The 17,837-nt window shown below is 40.5% G+C and overlaps 1 long non-coding RNA gene across 3 annotated transcripts; it reads left to right on the top strand.

Annotated features, from left to right (window-relative positions):
• Positions 1–1,868: 1,868 nt before the first annotated feature.
• LOC143819032 (uncharacterized) lies at positions 1,869–17,168 on the top strand. 3 transcript variants are annotated; one of them, XR_013224734.1, is made up of 6 exons: positions 1,869–2,652; positions 7,323–7,422; positions 8,167–8,386; positions 12,187–12,245; positions 14,287–14,405; positions 15,453–17,168. It is a non-coding gene; the product is annotated as an uncharacterized LOC143819032 (long non-coding RNA). The 3 variants fall into 3 exon arrangements; XR_013224733.1 differs by lacking the exon at positions 1,869–2,652 and having other exon boundaries at positions 2,662–7,422; XR_013224735.1 differs by lacking the exons at positions 1,869–2,652; positions 12,187–12,245 and having other exon boundaries at positions 2,662–7,422.
• The last annotated feature ends 669 nt before the right edge of the window (positions 17,169–17,837 follow it).

Raw genomic sequence — 17,837 nt, 5'->3', positions numbered from 1 at the left:
CTTTTCATTCATAAGAATCTGATGCAGAATAATAGAATGCTGAAGTCTACTTCTAAGCTCTGGTTCAGAATGACAAATGTCATTCTCAATAGCATAATGAATAGATTTTCAGTGCGTGTTTAATTCCTAAACAGAAAATTGGGGGAGGTCAGATGTGGGCAGCCGCACAAAAAAAGGGGATAGCTAGTCTTTCTAATGTCCTTTTCCTGGCCTTAGATGGTTCCCTGGAACTGTGTACCTGCAGAAGAAGCACTTTGGAGACCTATTAATGGACTTCATCTGGTTTGACTTTTAGTTAGAAATGAATTCTGTAGAAAACACTGACATGAACTTCCATTTACTACCAGGCTGCTGGTCACAAAAACTACTGTGCAATAGATCTGTAGCAAGACATGGAGAAAATACTTTCTTTTTTTTTGTTCTTGTGGCTAGGTTGTACTATCGTCATCTTCACATCCTATTCACATGCATTTCCTGTATAGCTCAACTAAAAATGTAGTTGGGGGAAAACCCCATAAGGTCTAATTTAAAATGTCTTTGTACAATCTCCGGTTACTTAACTGTGTTTTTTAAAAACACGTGCTTTGTGAAATGCTTCCCTCAACTTTATGAAGTGCTCTCAGAAGCACCAAATAAGCAAGTGGAACAAGTTGTTCTCTACAAATGAAATAAAATAATGGTATTGAATTGATTTTGCTTTTGAGGTACTATGGATCTGTAGGCACATATATTCCATGCTATTTCGGGGGGGGGGGGGGAGAGATAAAGGATATATCTCCTACATGTAAAGAAATGTTCTAATAGCTTAAAATAGTTAAATCTATCTTTTGTAGTATAAAGAATTTGTACACTTCCAATCAAGTTTCCAGAGCTGAATAGTACCTCTTCTCTCAAGCCTTGTTTTTAGCCTAGCCTAGTGAGTGTCGTAACCTTTTTCAAGACTGTACCATTTAATTAGTGTATCATTTAAAATATACCGAATGCCAGTCCATATGCATGCAATGTTTGCATATCAGCAATTAATGCTGCCATGTAGATGTTTTATGCATATTGATTGGCGTTATGATGTGAATATGCGCTAAATATGATTATGACAACAGAACAGGCAAATGGGAAAGTGTTTTGCAGGTAGCAAATGCATGTTTAAACAAGCTTCATCTTAAAGTATCAGTCTAGAGAGGAAGAATGGGCAGACTACAGAGTACATCTTTGACAATTTCCATGCAAAGAAGATGTCACATGTACTAATGGCGACTGGTTTGTTAATTGAATGCAGACTTGAACCTGTCAACTTTTAAATCCTATTTTCCATCAAGCTCCTTGAATTATTTGTTAAACAAGAACTTGTTTCATATGCCTTCAAAGTCCTATTCCTCACTCAAATGTTTTGACAAACTGGTAGATCCCTTCTGGTTGTCATGTGACATCAGATGTGATGATCATCACCAGTTTTTCTGACACTGAATTACTTCGTACGTATCTGGTAAAGATTTTAAGTTGCCGCAGTACAGTTACCAGGACATGTCTTCACAAAACTCAAATGACTCCCAGATATCTGTAACAATATATAACACACCTTGGCATGTGAATAACTATAAGGATATGAGTCCTAGATAAGAAAGATTGGCATTTACCTCCTCACTGAATGTTAAAAATCAACCCATTTTTACTGAGCATATCTCAAAAAGTCATGTATTCTGATTCTAGGAGTACAGAAAGGGGGTTGGTTTGTTTTCAGTGCTGCCCATGTGATATATAATTTGCATTCCTTGAATATTCTGTATGTAAATAGAAGATTCTCTTTAGTCCCCATCCTAATGATATTAAGTCTCTGAAGTGAACACCTGAAATTATTTAGGCTATTTTAAACAGTTAAAATTAGCGAGAAAAAATAAAATTAGCAAGAAAGCCCATTGCAAGCAGGAATGCAATGGGTGCTAGGACTCAGGGGGCACCGGGAGGTTCAGATCTCTCTCTGTGTCTCTCCCTCTCGCTGCTGCATGTCTCAGTGTGCCTTGCAGCAGGAGGCATAGCAGGTAATTAGGGCTGGTTTGTAGGAGGGAAGGAGGGCTGGTGTGCAGTTTGGGGCTGCTCTCTCTGTCTGTCTCTCCCTCCATCGCAGCAGGGGCAGCTCTCTCTGTGTCTCTGTCAGCAGCTTGGGGCAGCTCTCTCTGCGTCTCTCTCTGCCTCCCTCGCAGCAGGAGTGAATGAGGGCTTGTGTTCAGTCTGGCAGGGCTCTGTGTGTCTCTCTCTGTCTCTGGCATGTCTGAGAGGAACATGGCTAGCGTCCAGGGAGGGAGAGCCCATTCCCTATTGGTCCTATTCCAACTCCTACAGATAAACACGTTCCACCCCCCAGGCTGTTTCACAAATATATAGAGGAACCATGGATAAGGATAGTGATATCAAGTTAGAACTGAGACTCTCACATGTGATTATATAGACATTTAGACTTTTTGTTCCGTGTGCACAGGACAGGGGTCCCCAATGTGGATTCCACCAAGTGCTTTTGGAATGTGAGCAGGCCAGGTGGGACTTTTCACAGCAAGACTTCTGATTGGTCATTGGAGATTTGATTGACTTTGGTATTTAAAAAAGTTTATTTGGCGGAGGCAGCTACCATAGCACAGGATTGTCACTGTGCAATTGAAGGTAAGCTGTGAAAGCCGTTTCAGTTCCAGTTTTATAGAACGTGTTCATTTGAATGTTTGTTGAGCAATAAATCATGTATGTGCCTTCGTACCAATGCTACATAGTGTACAAACTGTGTAAAAATATGTACAATTGTGACTCACCAGTGTCTTCCAGAAAAACAAAACCATTCACGATACAGGAAGGAAAATGCTATGTGTCCATACCTGCCTGAAAGGAGTTATATACCCAGGTAGGCATCATACCTTTAAGGTGTGTCACTATACTGTGACTGCTGAAGATTTTACACTTCGCATCAGTTCAAATCAGACTTTTCTGAGGATGTCCCTCAGTTGTTCTTAGGAGTAAATGTGCTTCCTGTCCATGGACTCACCTGAAGCATGTTGATGGTACGATTCAAGTGGGTAGCCGTGTTGGTCTGAAGAAGCACAACAAAAATAGAGTGCAATAGTACCTATAAGACCAACAAAGACCAAGGCGTGAGCTTTTGAGTGCAGGCACTCTTACTCAGGCTCTCTCTCTATATTTTTCACATTAATGGTAGTTTGTGTTGCGGCAGCAAATTTTTGAACTATTGTGACACTGGGCAGAGCTTCCACCAAGTTGCTGGTCTCCAACTTCCCTATGTCATGCATATACATAGTTATCCAAAATGTATCCCTGGCCAACAGTGCATCAGTGACATTCAGGTTAATACATAATCAGAGCCTAATAGGTAATCTGGATTTTAGTTATAGATGAAATTTAATCACACAAATGAAAAGTTTGCAACAGTGAACACTGCACTATTTGATGCCATCTGCTTGGATTCAGCACTCTGAACTGCAAAACTGCATTAAGTTTTGAGTAGGATTGAAAGAGTTGAATGTCTTGGCCACCCTGCACCTTGTTGCTGGAGCCCAAGCAGCTGGGCAGACCTCTTGTGTCTTCTGAAGCCTGGCCTACAATCTGGTTGACTGTTATCCCTTTCTGAACTGCTGCTTTTATGTGCATCTCTTGTTTGGGCCAGGTAGCAGGGTTGTGCTCTGCCTCACTCAATGCTCTGCACGCTGTTCTTCAGCTTATGTGGGACTGAGTTTCATCCTTTGTACACTCCATTGCCCATTATTGGCAAAAGGTAGTGGTCTCCTTGGGAAATACAGTCCTGCAAGATAACTAGTTCTCTGTGCTCTGAAAAATGCATCTAATGGGATTAGGTTGGTAGCACAGCTGGAAGTGCTTGTGCACAGTGATTGAAACCTGGTCTGTAATGACTTAGCTCTTTAGCAGATATTAGCACATCTTCCCTCCCACACCCAAATGTACAGCTGTTATTTCTCAGGGGTCGTAACTAAAGCTGTTTAACTGCTACTGATGCAGTCAGGTTCTGAATGAGAAAGGTGAAATGTGATTAGCATTCTTTATTTCCATGTAGTGAACTGCAGAGAAACAGTGCTTTCCAGCCATAGCCAACCAACATTAATCCATCTGCTAATAAAATTGGCATAGCATAGTCCCTAGCCTGAAAAGCTCACCAGTATGAGCCTTGCGGTTCCTTTCCCTCCAAGAGTACAGGAACCTTCTTGGTGGGCAAGAAATCCCAATCAAGTCTCTGTCAGGCTGAAATTGAGGAAACTTGCAAAAAGCAGGTTGCAATATATCTTAATTTAAAAAATCGTCCTTGCCATATAGAAATCCTGAACATGTTTTAATTTTAGTTACTTTCCTTTGGACCAGTGTCTGCTAGTCTAGTGTTCATCCCAACTATCTTCTGAAAATGTGTTTCCTTGGTTAAAAAAATCAGGATTGAGTCATTTCCAGTCAGTGCAAGGAGAATGGGATTCATCCATCTTATCTCTGAACACATTTTCTCCAGAGCTTCTCCCGACATCATTGATAGGGTCCAGATTCCTTGGGGGGCAAAAGGTAACCAAAAAAACCTCCTTGCAACTTTTTGTTAGTCTTTCCCCTTAGACTGAAAACTGAAAACGCAGCTTTGAACTTCCATCATATATAGACATGTTACCCTAGGTATTTGGGGTGGTCTGATTGTGACGTTTTTCTGATGTGTTTAACACCACACTAGTCCTGGTGGCCCTTGTTGACTGGATATAACATGTTCGGTCTTACATCAAACCTTCCTTGAAAGAATATTACCAACATCATGGCAACTTCATAATACTTCTATAGCAGGCCAACAAAGGTAATTTTCCCTACCACTTTGGGGTCTGTGTATATATAGTTATATAGTCTGTGCCTCTGTATTATATATAGTTTTAGAGGACAGATATGTTGGCCTGCGAGTAGAAGAGCTAGGTCTGAGTCCAGTAGTACCTTAGAGACCAACAAGAGTCTCAAGGTACAAGCTTTAGAGCGGGAGTGGCCAAAACTATCTCCCTGGACTACAGTTCCCATGAGCCCCTGCCAGCACATCTGGAAAGTCATAGTTTGGCCACCCCTGCTTTAGAGAGTCAAAGTTCCTTTTGCTTTAGGCTGATCTTACCTTGAGCAGAGGGTTGGACTAGATGGCCTCTATGGCTCCTTCCAGCTCTATGATTCTGATTTCTCAGATACTGATGAGGGAAGCTCTGACTTATGCCCTGCAAATCGTTTTTGCTCTCTAAGGTTCCCCTGGACTCAAATCTAGCTGCATTATAAATAATAATGTGTGTGTATATATATATAATGGTGTGCATGTTTGTCCCCCACAGCTGAGACTATGAAACATTTTATAAAACTGGATTTGTGTATATAAATTTCCCACAGAATTTAGTTTCTGGCAGGATCTTTGCCAGTTGCGGATTTTAGATCAAACTCAAATTAGAAGTGAGCATCTTTCAATTTTGATTTAGTCCAGAAAAGGAGCATGGAAACAATCCCAGCTGTTCTTCTTGTATTGCAAAGGGCTGCAGAGGGATAATGGTCCAAGGGTTAGGAATGGTGGTGATACATTGTCGGCAATAGCCATGGATCATGCAAGGAGATGAAGTTGTCTTAGTGTAGAGGGAGTGCAGCAATGGCAAAGACCGTGAAAATGATGGAGGTAGCTGTGAATTGATCAAGGAGGAGCAAGTGGCCACCTCCAAAAATCTGCAGCCTAGGACCACTGCCTCCCATTGTCTTGTAGAGTTGGCCATGACTGGATCTTAAGTGATGGATGAACTCCCATTGGGGGCTGACAGCTGGAAGCTGGAAAAGTGTCCAGAAACGATGAAGTGGTATTTCTTGCTTTGCTCTTCTACCACTGGTGGCCATCGGAAGCACAAGAGAGAATGAGTATTTTTAGATTCTAAAAGCCACCCAAATGTTCAGTTTGCTTAGTGCCCAGTGACATGAGCAGCCACTCAACTTCATTAATGGGCATTTTGAGTCTGTTTGCAGTCTGAGAGCATATGTCTGGAATCAGCAGCTAAAGAACGCTTGCAGCTGTATTATGTTTTCTCTAAAACTTTCCTACCGCTTTTAACAATGAATTCATAAGAACTTCTAGCCTCTGGGTGAAGTCATATATGCATATAATTAAAAATGGATTGCTGTGTATGTAACCAATAACAGCTGTAGCTGAAATTAAGCTGAACTACGTTAACATGCATGTATGGGAGCAAAGTAAGTTCTTGTTAAGGGAGAGAGAAAATAACATTTGAAAGGATTTGCTGATGTGAAAATCAGTGAAAATATGCATTCTGACATGCCATTGGGTAAGTATATAAGCAAAGCACAGCATCACTCGTAACCCAATATCCCAGTGGGGTGAGGTGAAACCTGATTCTCTTGCTCTAGCAAACCAAAAAGAGGAGTGAATAGTTTTTAAGTGCAACTCCATATTCCAAACAAGTAAAGATGTTACTTTAGTGTGTGTATATTTGTTTATGGTACCCTACAAAAAAGAAGAGTTGCATTTGTCTACTGGAGTAGTTTATCACATATGCGTATGCAAAGTATGTAACATGTACATCTTCAATATTTATGGATGTTTCAAAGACTAACCAATTTAGTGTGGCATAAACCTTCAAGGACTACAGTTGGTCTCAACATCAGGTGACATTGGCTTTCTCTCCTGCGGGCCTCCTGGGGTAGGATCCGGGAGACTGCGGTTCAGATCCTTACTCCATCACCTGCCTCGCCAGATTACTTGGGGACATTCATTCAGTCTGAGGCCTTGCCCACGTCACAAGATTGTTGAAAGGATGAAGTGGGAAAAGAGCAGCCATGCATCACTTGACAGGCCACAATAACCCACTATAGGTAATGTCCACATATTGTGGAGGCTGCTTTTAAGTGTTCTGTGCCTCCTTTTTATGGGTTTAGGAAGCTGTTTGGCTTGAAAGATTTGTCACATACAAGCATGGTCCACAAAAATAAACACTCTAGTTTGGAAGATAATTTTAAATGGTCATATGGTTCTGCTTTGGACCAAGATAGTTTTAGATGTGAGAGTGGGGCATACAATATTATGACTTTGAGAAATCATAAATGCAACTTTTCCCATTCAGTCTCAATCCCACCTAACCCTTTCCAGATACCTTCCCCACTCATTCAGTTTCAGTTTATTTTGATACAAGATCAGCTCAAAAAGTGTTAATGAAACCTGCCATGTATAATGCCACTACACACACACAAAGATTGCAATGTGTCATTATAATCCAATATTCCCAAATTCTTATGTAGTTCCCTTGTTTTTGTTCACGCAGATCCAAGATCATCAGTGCAGCTTTTATGATGATGAAAGGGGATGCCCTCCCTTCATCCTCCCCTTTTCACCAGTAGAAAAGCTTAGGTTGCATATTTAATGTACGTATGCCCAACATACAGATAATGCATCTAGCTAGACATATTAAGAAAATATTAATAGGATTTTAATCATCTGAATTTTTGGTTTAATACTTTATGAAAGTATACTATGAGTATATGGTTGGAAAGAGATTTTTATTTAGTTAGGTTCTTTGATTCCACATGATTTCTATGATTATTTGGATTTTGTTTCTTTTGCAGGGTAAAACTGAATTAAGTTCTTATGGAATTGTGGAAGTGTTTAAGGCCAGGGCTGACTAAAGGTTGAACTGGATGTAGTTAGCAAGATAACTCGTTTATGAAATTGAAATTAGGCTGCCAGCTGAAGCTACCAATCATATTTGTTATCATATTATTAGTTATTTATCATATGTATGGGTGATTGTAGACAGTTCCCTTGTCATGGATAGATCACCACTAGAAGTTTAAACTTACAGGGGTCATAGATCTGATTATTTTTTAGACAGCATTGGTATATTTTCCTTCTGATATGGTCAGCGTTCCTGCTTATTCCCTGATTCACCTCTAGAAGGAGGAAATTACCTGTGTAATTGACGTGGTTGTACCTAGATGCCATCTGCCAAGTCTAGGAGCCCAGGCTGCTCCGTAGTTTACTGAGGGGCAGTGGACAATGAAGAAACATGGGAGATAGCTAGAGTTATGGTGGGAAAATATTCACTTTTCTGTGCTGGTGATAGCTATGAAGAAACCTTTCCCCCACCCCCATTGCATCCACACCTGCAGGATTCACCTATCAGGGGCCTGTTGGGTTCCACCTTACAGAAGAGAGGAAAACTGCTCTGCAGCCTGTTATGATCATTTTTCATTCTGACTTGGGCTCTACATTAGCAGCAACAGGATCAAATGGTTCCAGGATGCCAAATTGTCCAGCAGTGTGGGACACCTTTCATCTTTTCCAGTCTTTGAACAGGATTCTTGGAAGTCTGAGACATACCACCTACAGGTACGACCCTTGCCTCTCCTGGCTGCTTAACTCTGTGTGTTGGGGGGGGGGGGGATAGTCAACTTGGTCAGGGAAACAGTAAATACTCCCCTGAGAAAGGGACTGGTCACTCCTGCCTTATTTTTAGCACAGTGATCTTTTAACAGTATGAAAATCCTTGCTGAGAAGCATCTTCCCTTGAGGCTTGGTGTGTTTATGAATAAAAGCAACAATTTAAGATTTTCAGTCCCAAAAACTGATATGGAAAAGACTTTGATATGATAGATGATAGTTTATATTAAGTTCCATGATTCAGTGATGAAGGTTTTGGCAACACATCATGTTTATTTAATATGAAGAATTGAGGGATGAATTCCTGAATGTTTCGTATTGTGATTATCATTGCCAAGGATTTAGGGGGTGTTATTACCATTTGTATTTATTTCTGCATATTTTGTAGTGATATAGTAGGGTTTTTTTAATCTTTTATTTTATAAACTTCTGGTAGAGTTTAGTCTTTGAGAAATCATAATGCTGTTATTTTTGCTTCAATGGACTAATAGATGCATTTGAAAAACAGAAAATAAGTCTTTCAGACTTTTACAATGAATCTTGTCCAAATATGGTGTGTGGTTTTGTCTTGCATGTGACAAACTGTTTTCAAAAAAATTTCAAAAGGATTAACTATGAGATTTAAAAGGCCTGGATGATCTCTTGCTACATTCATTGGTGAGATTAGCACCAGTTGTACTTATGAGTTTGTGAAGTGTTTATATATTGATTCTCAACAATACTCTTTTGAACTGCTTCCAAAATGTCTGTAACATTCCAGTAAAAAATGGCTTGGCTACCCACTTTGGACTGCAGACATAAAAATGCTGGTGCACAAACAGCCCAGGAGATTGGGTTAAAGTGAACATTAAGACCAGTGGATGGCAGCAAATTAGTATACAAGAGTCAATAAACAGATGTAAGAACTGAATTTGGGTCCAGCCACATTTCCACAACCAATGAAGTTCAATTCTGAGAACTGAGAAAGTTAGCATGTGTAGATGCACACTTCCTCAGATATAATGAAAAGGATTTCCTCAAGTATTACTTATGGGGGAGGGTTAGTTGCTAGGAAAGGCTAGGTAAGTACAGCTAAGATTGGATTAATGCAATTGGAAAGATCTGTGACAGGGCAAAAAGCATACAATTAATAAAAGAGTTAACAATTGATATGAGAAATAACTTTGAATTCAATGGTGCTTTTAAGACCAACAATTTTTAATTCTGGGTATAAGTGAGAACTGAGTGTAATACAATAACAACCCTATATCTCTGTTATGTCTTGGGGGTTCTATTGCTCTGAGTATTGTAATAACTTGTAATTGTTAAATGTACCTGTTTCCTGTAAACTGCCCTGAGCCTTTGGGGGAGGGCGGTATATAAATATAAGTATAAATATAGATATAAATATAAATATAAATTCAGTGATGCTTCCATTCACAGGTCTTAATAGCTGCTTTAATCTAATCTCAGCTATTCTTATCACTCAGTTACATACGCATCTTGACTCTAGCTAGCCTTTCCTGGCAACTACCTCCTCACTTATATATAAGGTTTGAGGAAAATTGTTTCCATGTATTTTATGAAGTATGCATGTACACAAAATCTTATATCCATCACAAAACTTTGTTGGTTTTAAAGGGGCCACTGGACTCATTAACAAATATAGGGTGCCTGAGAACACCTGTCTTTAGGAGTAAGCCCATTGAATAAAATAGGTCTTCTGAGCAGACCAGCTTAGACTCGCTCCCATCTTGTAATACTTCTTCAGGAGCCCACCACAGCCTAGAATCTCGTTTTTATTTACAATGGAGGAGAATATTCCACCACTGATTATAAACTTGCCATATTTCTAACCTGATAAAGCATCATGTTGTTCACCGCCCCAAGATGGCAATTACTGAGAGGGGCAGTATAAAATCAAATAATCAAATAAATATAAATAAATAAAACAGCCACAGGACCAGTAATTATAGAATAACACAGCTATCCTTCTGGAATTTATCATTAACATGAGCTTGGGAAGAGAATACAATGCAAAATTCAATTTACAAAACCTTTCAGGAAACATGGTATGGTTAAGCAGTAGAGGCAGAAATCTGATCCATTGGCACACGTCAAATTTTGATAGCATTTTTGGCTTTACATACTGCAGATCTAAATATCATGAACATGTGATGGTTTTGCTTCATGTTTATAAAATGAGGTGAGAGCATGACATAACTGCATCAAGCATTATAGTTTTAGACAATTTCAAAATGTTGTGTCAGTTTCCAGTGCTTCTTTGGTTACAGACCATGCTCAAACAGGCAATAAATGAAGCTTCAAAAGCGTGGGTTGCTGTTATTTAACACAGAAGACTCCAAAATCATGCTGTATCTTCCATGCTTAAGAAGAAGGAATGCAGTATTTGTAGAAGTACCTTCTATTACCAAATGGATTAAAATATGTTCAATTACTAGTGACAGCCAGTAAGAGGGTCTAATATGTGCTTAACTAGTTTACAGCTCCTATACAAAAGATTTTAAGGACTTTGTCCACCTCTGTGCGGATTTAACAGAGTGCCATTTGAATCTAGGATAACAAACCTCATGGTCTGTTTGGAATACTACTGCTCACTGCAAGGATTTGTAAGTTATCAGGATTACATATTTCACTATACAAAATGTTTTACATTTACCTGGAGGTGAAACTACTAGTGCCCTATCTGGTCCCGATAGCCCTACCCATAGTGGTCCATGCAACAGTCTCAGGTTGGATTACTGCAACTTATTCTGTCTGACCCTGATCCAGAAGTTACAGCTGGTGCAGAATATAGTTGCACGGATCCTTGCAGGAACCCCTTCATGGAGGGCCCATATTTGACCTGCCCTCCAATAGCTGCACTGGTTACCAGGAGAGTTCAGGATCGATGCAAGGCCTGGGTTCTACGTGGTCTGGGCCCTGTGCATCTGGACAGTCTTATACTCTGCCAACACCAGTTTGTTGGTGAACTCTGGCCCCCCAAATGCCCGCCTTTTGGCCATGGCTTCAACCTGGTGGAATGAGTTACCAGTTGAAATCCAGACCCTGATAGAGCTGTCAAAGTTCTGCAGGGCCTGCAAAATGGCATTCTTCTGCCATGCATATGGCTGAAACGGGCCGTCCTCCTCCTTGACTCCCCCCCCACACACATTCTATACTATCTCTAGTCTGGGTAACCAGTGGAGATTTTTTAGGTAGGTGGAAGACAGATCATTCCTGACTGTTCTGGGTTTTTTTAATCTTAAGATCTTTCAAACTGTGGTTCAGTATGATATTTTATTATGGAAAACCACCTTGAGACCACTTGCTTGAAGGGGCAGCATATAAACAAACAAACAAATGATAAGTGTCTTGCAGCATTCATTCATTTGTTCTCTTGCTCAACTTCCCCATTATATTGGTTTGCTCAAGGCCACCACCCTGGCTGAATATAATATTCAAAGAATATCCACACTGAGTCCCCATAAATCACTTGTCCATTTTCATACAATGCTGATTACTTGCTAACAATGCAAATCAAATATATTGCTACATTATTTGCCAGTTGCCTTGGTGTCTGTTCCAGGCACCTACCAGAAAAGGTTGGGCAAAGGCTGGCAGAAGGATCTGCCTTTTTATTCATGCTAGGATTTGTTCATGATATCTGTTCAGTCAGGAAGAGATGTACTGAGCCTGCCAAATATCAATGGCTAGACCAATAGAAGGGTTCTCACTGAAAATGCTTTGGATCTTTTCATTTGTCAAAGGCTAAAGACTTACTTCAAGCAAACAAAAATAGATGAGGAGCAGCACATACAGACACCAGGTAGCAATTCTTGAATCAATACGAAGCTCTGACAACTGGGCAATACCAACAAGTTAAGCTTTTGTTGAAGCCAATGTGTTAGATTCACCCAACCATGGAAACTGCTGTTGGAGTTAATAAATCGAGGTGCTAATATAGGCAGCACGTTGACCACACTATCTTGTTGAAGGGGCTGCCGGGGGCTATAACCTACTTAGAAGTTACTGCCAAGAATTTATCATTTGTAGCGTCTGGAGTTTTCCTGAGACTGCTGTGTGCCGGACCAAAGATGAATAGGCTAAATATTTGGGTAATGTGATTGCCCACTGGGAAAGACTCTCTGTTGAGCAGTCATAGACATAGCCACCCCTATGGCTATTACATAACTGCATTTATTTTTACCTCTGTTGACATGTTCTGTACAGCTCACTGTTGGGTTCTTTGTAAGGATAAATCTGCTGTCTAAATTACTAGCACAAGGGAAGGCCTGGGGTTGCCAACCTGTAGGCAGCACCTGGGGATCTCCTACATTTATACTTGATCTCCAGATGAACAGGATCAATTCCCCAGATAAGCTAGCATCTTTGGAAGGGGACTCTCCAGTATTATATCCTGCTGAGGTCACTCCCAAGACCAAATTTTGCCCACCCCCGTCTCTACCCCCCAAAGTTTCCAGGTATTTCCCAACCCATAGCTGGCAACCATAGATTACCAGCAGCCATATCAGCCAGCTGAACAGGTTTTCTTTAATTGCCTTCATTTTGTTGTTGTTGTTAGTGTCGTGTCCGACCCATTGCAACCCCATGGACAATGATCCTCCAGGCCTTCCTGTCCTCTACCATTCTCTGGAGTTCATTTAAGTTTGCACCGACTGCTTCAATGACTCCATCCAGCCACCTCATTCTCTGTCATCCCCTTCTTTTTTTGCCCTCAAGTGCTCCCAGCTCTTCTCCAGGGAGTCCTTCCTTCTCATGAAGTGGCCTTCATTTTAGCACCCCTTAATTCCTGGTGCTTCTGTTATAGGGGAACAGGACAATTATTTCTCATATCACAGGAAGTTTATCATTTTAGCAAGTTTCTGGGGCAGACTCTACAGAATGGCAATAACTTTTCATAGTGAGGGCTGGAAACATTACAGATATCTCCATAATCACTAGTTCATGCTAACTGCTGAGCATAGCTAGTAGCACAGATTTGTGGGCTGCTGGGGTAATTGTGGAGGAGGGTATTCAGTGACTGGGACAGTTAAAATAGATAATGTAATACGGTAGGATTTATTGTAGATTTTATTGATTCTATCCTTTCCATCCTTTGAGAGAAATTTTAAGTGATATTCTTAAAAACTTGCTTTTGCAAAGAGAAAAGCCTGTTTCATCCTGTCTTCCTTCACATTTACCATTATTTCTGTTCACATTAAATTTTAACCAACCCTACCTTGGGGTATGAAGCTAACTAGAATATTTTTTGACAAGGGATTTTATATTTTGTGAAAGTAAGAATTAACCATTCAGTGAGGGATCTGCTTTCCACTGATGTGATCCTGTGCTGCTCCAAAAGTCTGAATATGAAGCAACTCTATAGGAAGATTCCATCATGTGGGCCTTTTATAACTGACCATTGCCTTTCATCCTGGCAGGATATGCTTATGAAGCTGTCAGGTGATTGGCCCACAGCCACCTGACAGCTTTATTTACATAGTCCCACAGTGGTTGAGAAGGTTATATCATTGGAAAGAGCTTGCAGATGTGTATGAATTAGTTCACCAATCAAAGTTGAGGAGGAGTAAGTAATCTGTTATCTGTTCCTTCCCAATCTTAGCCAAGAATTCACAATCAATTTGATGAATCTCTTAGATTGGGCAGAAACAGAAATTCTGGAGTTGCAAAAGGGTCAATTTTTTGGTTATTTTGTCATTTTAAAAAATGCCCCAACTGAATTTTAGTATTGGGAAGTAAATCTAGTTGTATTAGGGAATCAATATCATGATCACGTCTGTTTATTTAAATGAGAAATATATGGGAGGGGACAGTGTCATGAATATGCCCTTGTCATCTGGCTCTAGGGTTGGTTGGCCATATTCCAGAAGCGACAATCTTTGCTTGTGAGCAGTGCTCGGATGCCAAGTGGCTGAGGGAGATCAAGCAAAACATGATTCAGGCAAGACAGCGGTGATGCTGAATGGTAAGTCTGATCTTTTGGGACAGCCTCTGCTTTCCTGCGTCTGGGTGGAGTGCTCCTGGCTCAGAAGAGTCTCAACACTCTCACAGATTGCCATCCAGGTTAATAAGGTGGTGGAGAATGCTGTTTTCCAACTGCACTGAATACAGAAGTTGTCTTCCCCACTCTGAGTTCAGATGATCTTGCAACACACATCTGTAACTTCTTCAAAGCTGGACTAATGCAACATGCTTTTCATGCAGCCGCTAAAGACAACACAGAAGCTTCAATTGGTAGAAATACAGCAGCTTTTTTATTGGCTCGGATCCATTGATCTAATCATATTATACTTATTACAAGGAACGTCATCACTTATATGTATGTTTCTGGGCTAAGTTTCACCGTGCTGGTCCTAGGGTTGCCAGATTCCCCCTGGCCACTGGGGGTGGGGGGGAGGTAGGTTTGCCAACACTGGTTTGGGAAATTTGGGGGTAGAGCCTGGGGAGGACAGGAACCTTAGTGAAGTACCATGCCAAAAAGTCTACCCCCCAAAGTCTCAATTTTCTACCAAGGAACTGATTTGTCAGCTGGAGATGAATAACATCCTAATTGCTTCTTATCTTCACAACTTTTAATTTACTGATATGCAGTTTGGGTCTTCTTTTCTGGCATGTTCCTATATGCTAATTCTAGTCTCTCTTGGTTGTTCTTTCAGGCCAGATAGTTCCATCAGCTACTGCTGAATTGTGGGCTTCTAGGTGGTGGCAGCCTTCTTGTACAATTTTCTTTCAGAGGACAGAAAGAGTATACCAATCCTGGCTGTTTTTGAGGAAACACTGCTAAAGACAGTTTTCAGGCCTTTGAAGAAGACTGATGGTTCTGCCAGAGAGAGAGAGTCTAGACTGTTTTGTCATGTTTTGTCTGTGCCTATTTTAGGTCCATGATGTTTGTCAGCCATTTTGAGCTTCTTTGTATCTGGGGAAAGACACAAATGAATTATTAAATGAATAATTTAAAATAAAGGCATGCATACATAGGATCATTAACAACTCATATCTTTTTCCTTGCCAGGTGGGGATGTTTGAGAGGTGCAGAGGGATTACTTGCCAGTGCTACAAAATCAGTCAAAGTGATTTTTGGACCAAGGTTCATGCTGAAGTTTTCTTCCATTCGACCACATTGGGACTTAGTGAAGTGTGCCCTGTCTGTCACTAACGTTTCATTGGGATCCACATTATTATTGAAAGATGGGACTTATTTGTCACACTAAAATTCCATTTTGCTTATGGTATAGGTCATATTAATTGATATATAGCCCTACAAATGTTGGTAGCATACTTTTCATTTATATCCATAGGGCCCAGCACCTTATAGCAGAATGAATGAATTCCTTTCTGTCCATTGTTTTAAAAATAGCAAATGCATATACCTGTGTATCTCTGAAATGCTGTTGTCAAATACTTTGATACATCTGAGTTACTGTTTTATTAAGTGTAACTACAAAGTAACCATAGAGTGGAAAATATCACACTGCAAAACCTCTCTCAAATCTGATCAATCATGTTTCTTTTGCAGAATTTTCTAGTTAAAAGGGGGTATTTTGTATTTTCTAAGCAATTCTCTTCCTTTAAAACTCCCCAACATTGTGATATTATTAGCTTTTTTTCACATGACTAATTATATGTCTTGTTGAATAACATTAGGAACATTTCTGAGCTTTACATTTGAATAAATATAAACCAGGGATTATCCAGGAACTGCTGGTGGTGGCGGCACCTGCAAGTGCCAGGGCCTAAGGTACTTCCTCAATGTAGGGAGCTATCTCTCTCATCAGATGCTCTGAAGCTCCTGAGCATGGATCAGGCTTGAAAACCAGATAAAGATGAAGGGAGCACATGAAGAGATGGGAGCAGACATGGAGCACCAAAGAACGGAGACTAAAAGTAAGGTAGATTTGATCTTTTATTTTATTGTACCCTGCTTTCTACTTGCCAAAGGAGTCTCAAAGCAGCTTACAATTACCTACCCTTCCTCTCCCTACAGCAGACATTCTGTAAGGGTGAGACTGAGAGAGCTCTGAGAAAACTGACTTGCCCAAGGTCATCCAGCTAGCTGAATGTGGGGGAGTAGAGATTTCTCCAAATTAGAGATCACCACTCTTAACTACTACACCAAGCTGGTTCACAGGAGGGTTTATACTTGTAAGGAAAAAAACAATCAAGAAACCCTGGCTGGTTCAGTAACATCATTGTTTGTGTACAAGAATTTAGATCTTGTTTTAGGAACCTTTCTCTAAAGAAGTTCTCTCCCGCTCCCTTGGGTGGAAGAATTTGAACATGTCCTTTGATTCTCCTTGTCAAAACTTGAATAAAGGCCATGCATTTCTCAGCTACTGCAGGTGATCAGTTTAGCAATACTAGGGAGGATGTGGTTTAGGCCATACATACAGCAGAAGGTGGGGATGGGGAGCTGTAGAGATCTGAAAGAGCAGAATGTACCAAATCCGACTGCAGGTGGGGCATGAAATGTCTGTCCCCTGCAGATATAAAACAGGCATAGCAATGAGTAGACTGAGCTATGACAGTTTTTCCGAGGTGCTAATTCTTTACCTTAAGGGAGGTTTTCTTGTGAAGGGAGCATGCAAAAACAAATAAACCTTCATTTGATTAATGAAATGGTCCAGCCCATTCTACCAGCTCCATGGCCTACTGTTGCAATGTAGACCAGCCCTTCACTATCTCCAGTTGTTGCTACTGTCAATAGTCCTGTTAATCTTGCTTACATTTACCTTCAAGATAATCTAATACTTCTATGGCTTTATTAACTTTGCCTGTTCTAAAAAGAGAGGGGGAATCTTCATAATTTTTCTATGTAGCCTGTAGGATTCTATTGTCTCTCTCCTGTTCCATTTTTCTACGGGTGGAGGCCAAACTTGTTTCTCTCTTTTTGGCTGTCATAGGATATTTTAAGTAAATAATATATTAATTGGTCTGAATCCCACCAGCAGAAGAATCTCTTGGAAAAACGGATTAACTTTTTGGGTTGGAGATTAACAGGATTCGGCCCATTCTGCATCTGGGTGCTATAGTGGGCTTGCTCTGAATAACAAAGCTTTTCATATAAATGAAAAGGGCAAGTAACCCACTCTTTCAAAATATCTGCTGTACCAGAGGGGCTGCCTGTTAAGAGTCCAGAATTCCCCAAAAATCTTGCTTGGTTAGACTGACTAAGTGGAGAGAGGTTTATTTTTCAATTTGAGATTGAAGTGGCAGGCCTTGACACATTTTCAGTGAAATCCCTAAAGCTTAAATAGATGAACTCTCTGGGGTTGACTCTGGAAAGCACATGCTAAGGATTGTCAAGCCCAAACTGTGCTGCCCTATGTGTTGAGGCCTTGTGTTGAGGAGGGTTTCTTCCTGCCTACAGAAATGGGCTCTAGCAGAGAGAAGCAGATGG

The sequence above is a fragment of the Paroedura picta genome, chromosome 10 (assembly GCF_049243985.1).
Source record: "Paroedura picta isolate Pp20150507F chromosome 10, Ppicta_v3.0, whole genome shotgun sequence".
In the NCBI taxonomy this organism is placed as follows: Eukaryota; Metazoa; Chordata; class Lepidosauria; order Squamata; family Gekkonidae; genus Paroedura; species Paroedura picta.
The sequence above is the reverse complement of the archived record's forward strand: the minus strand, read 5'-3'. Positions and strand labels throughout refer to the sequence as shown.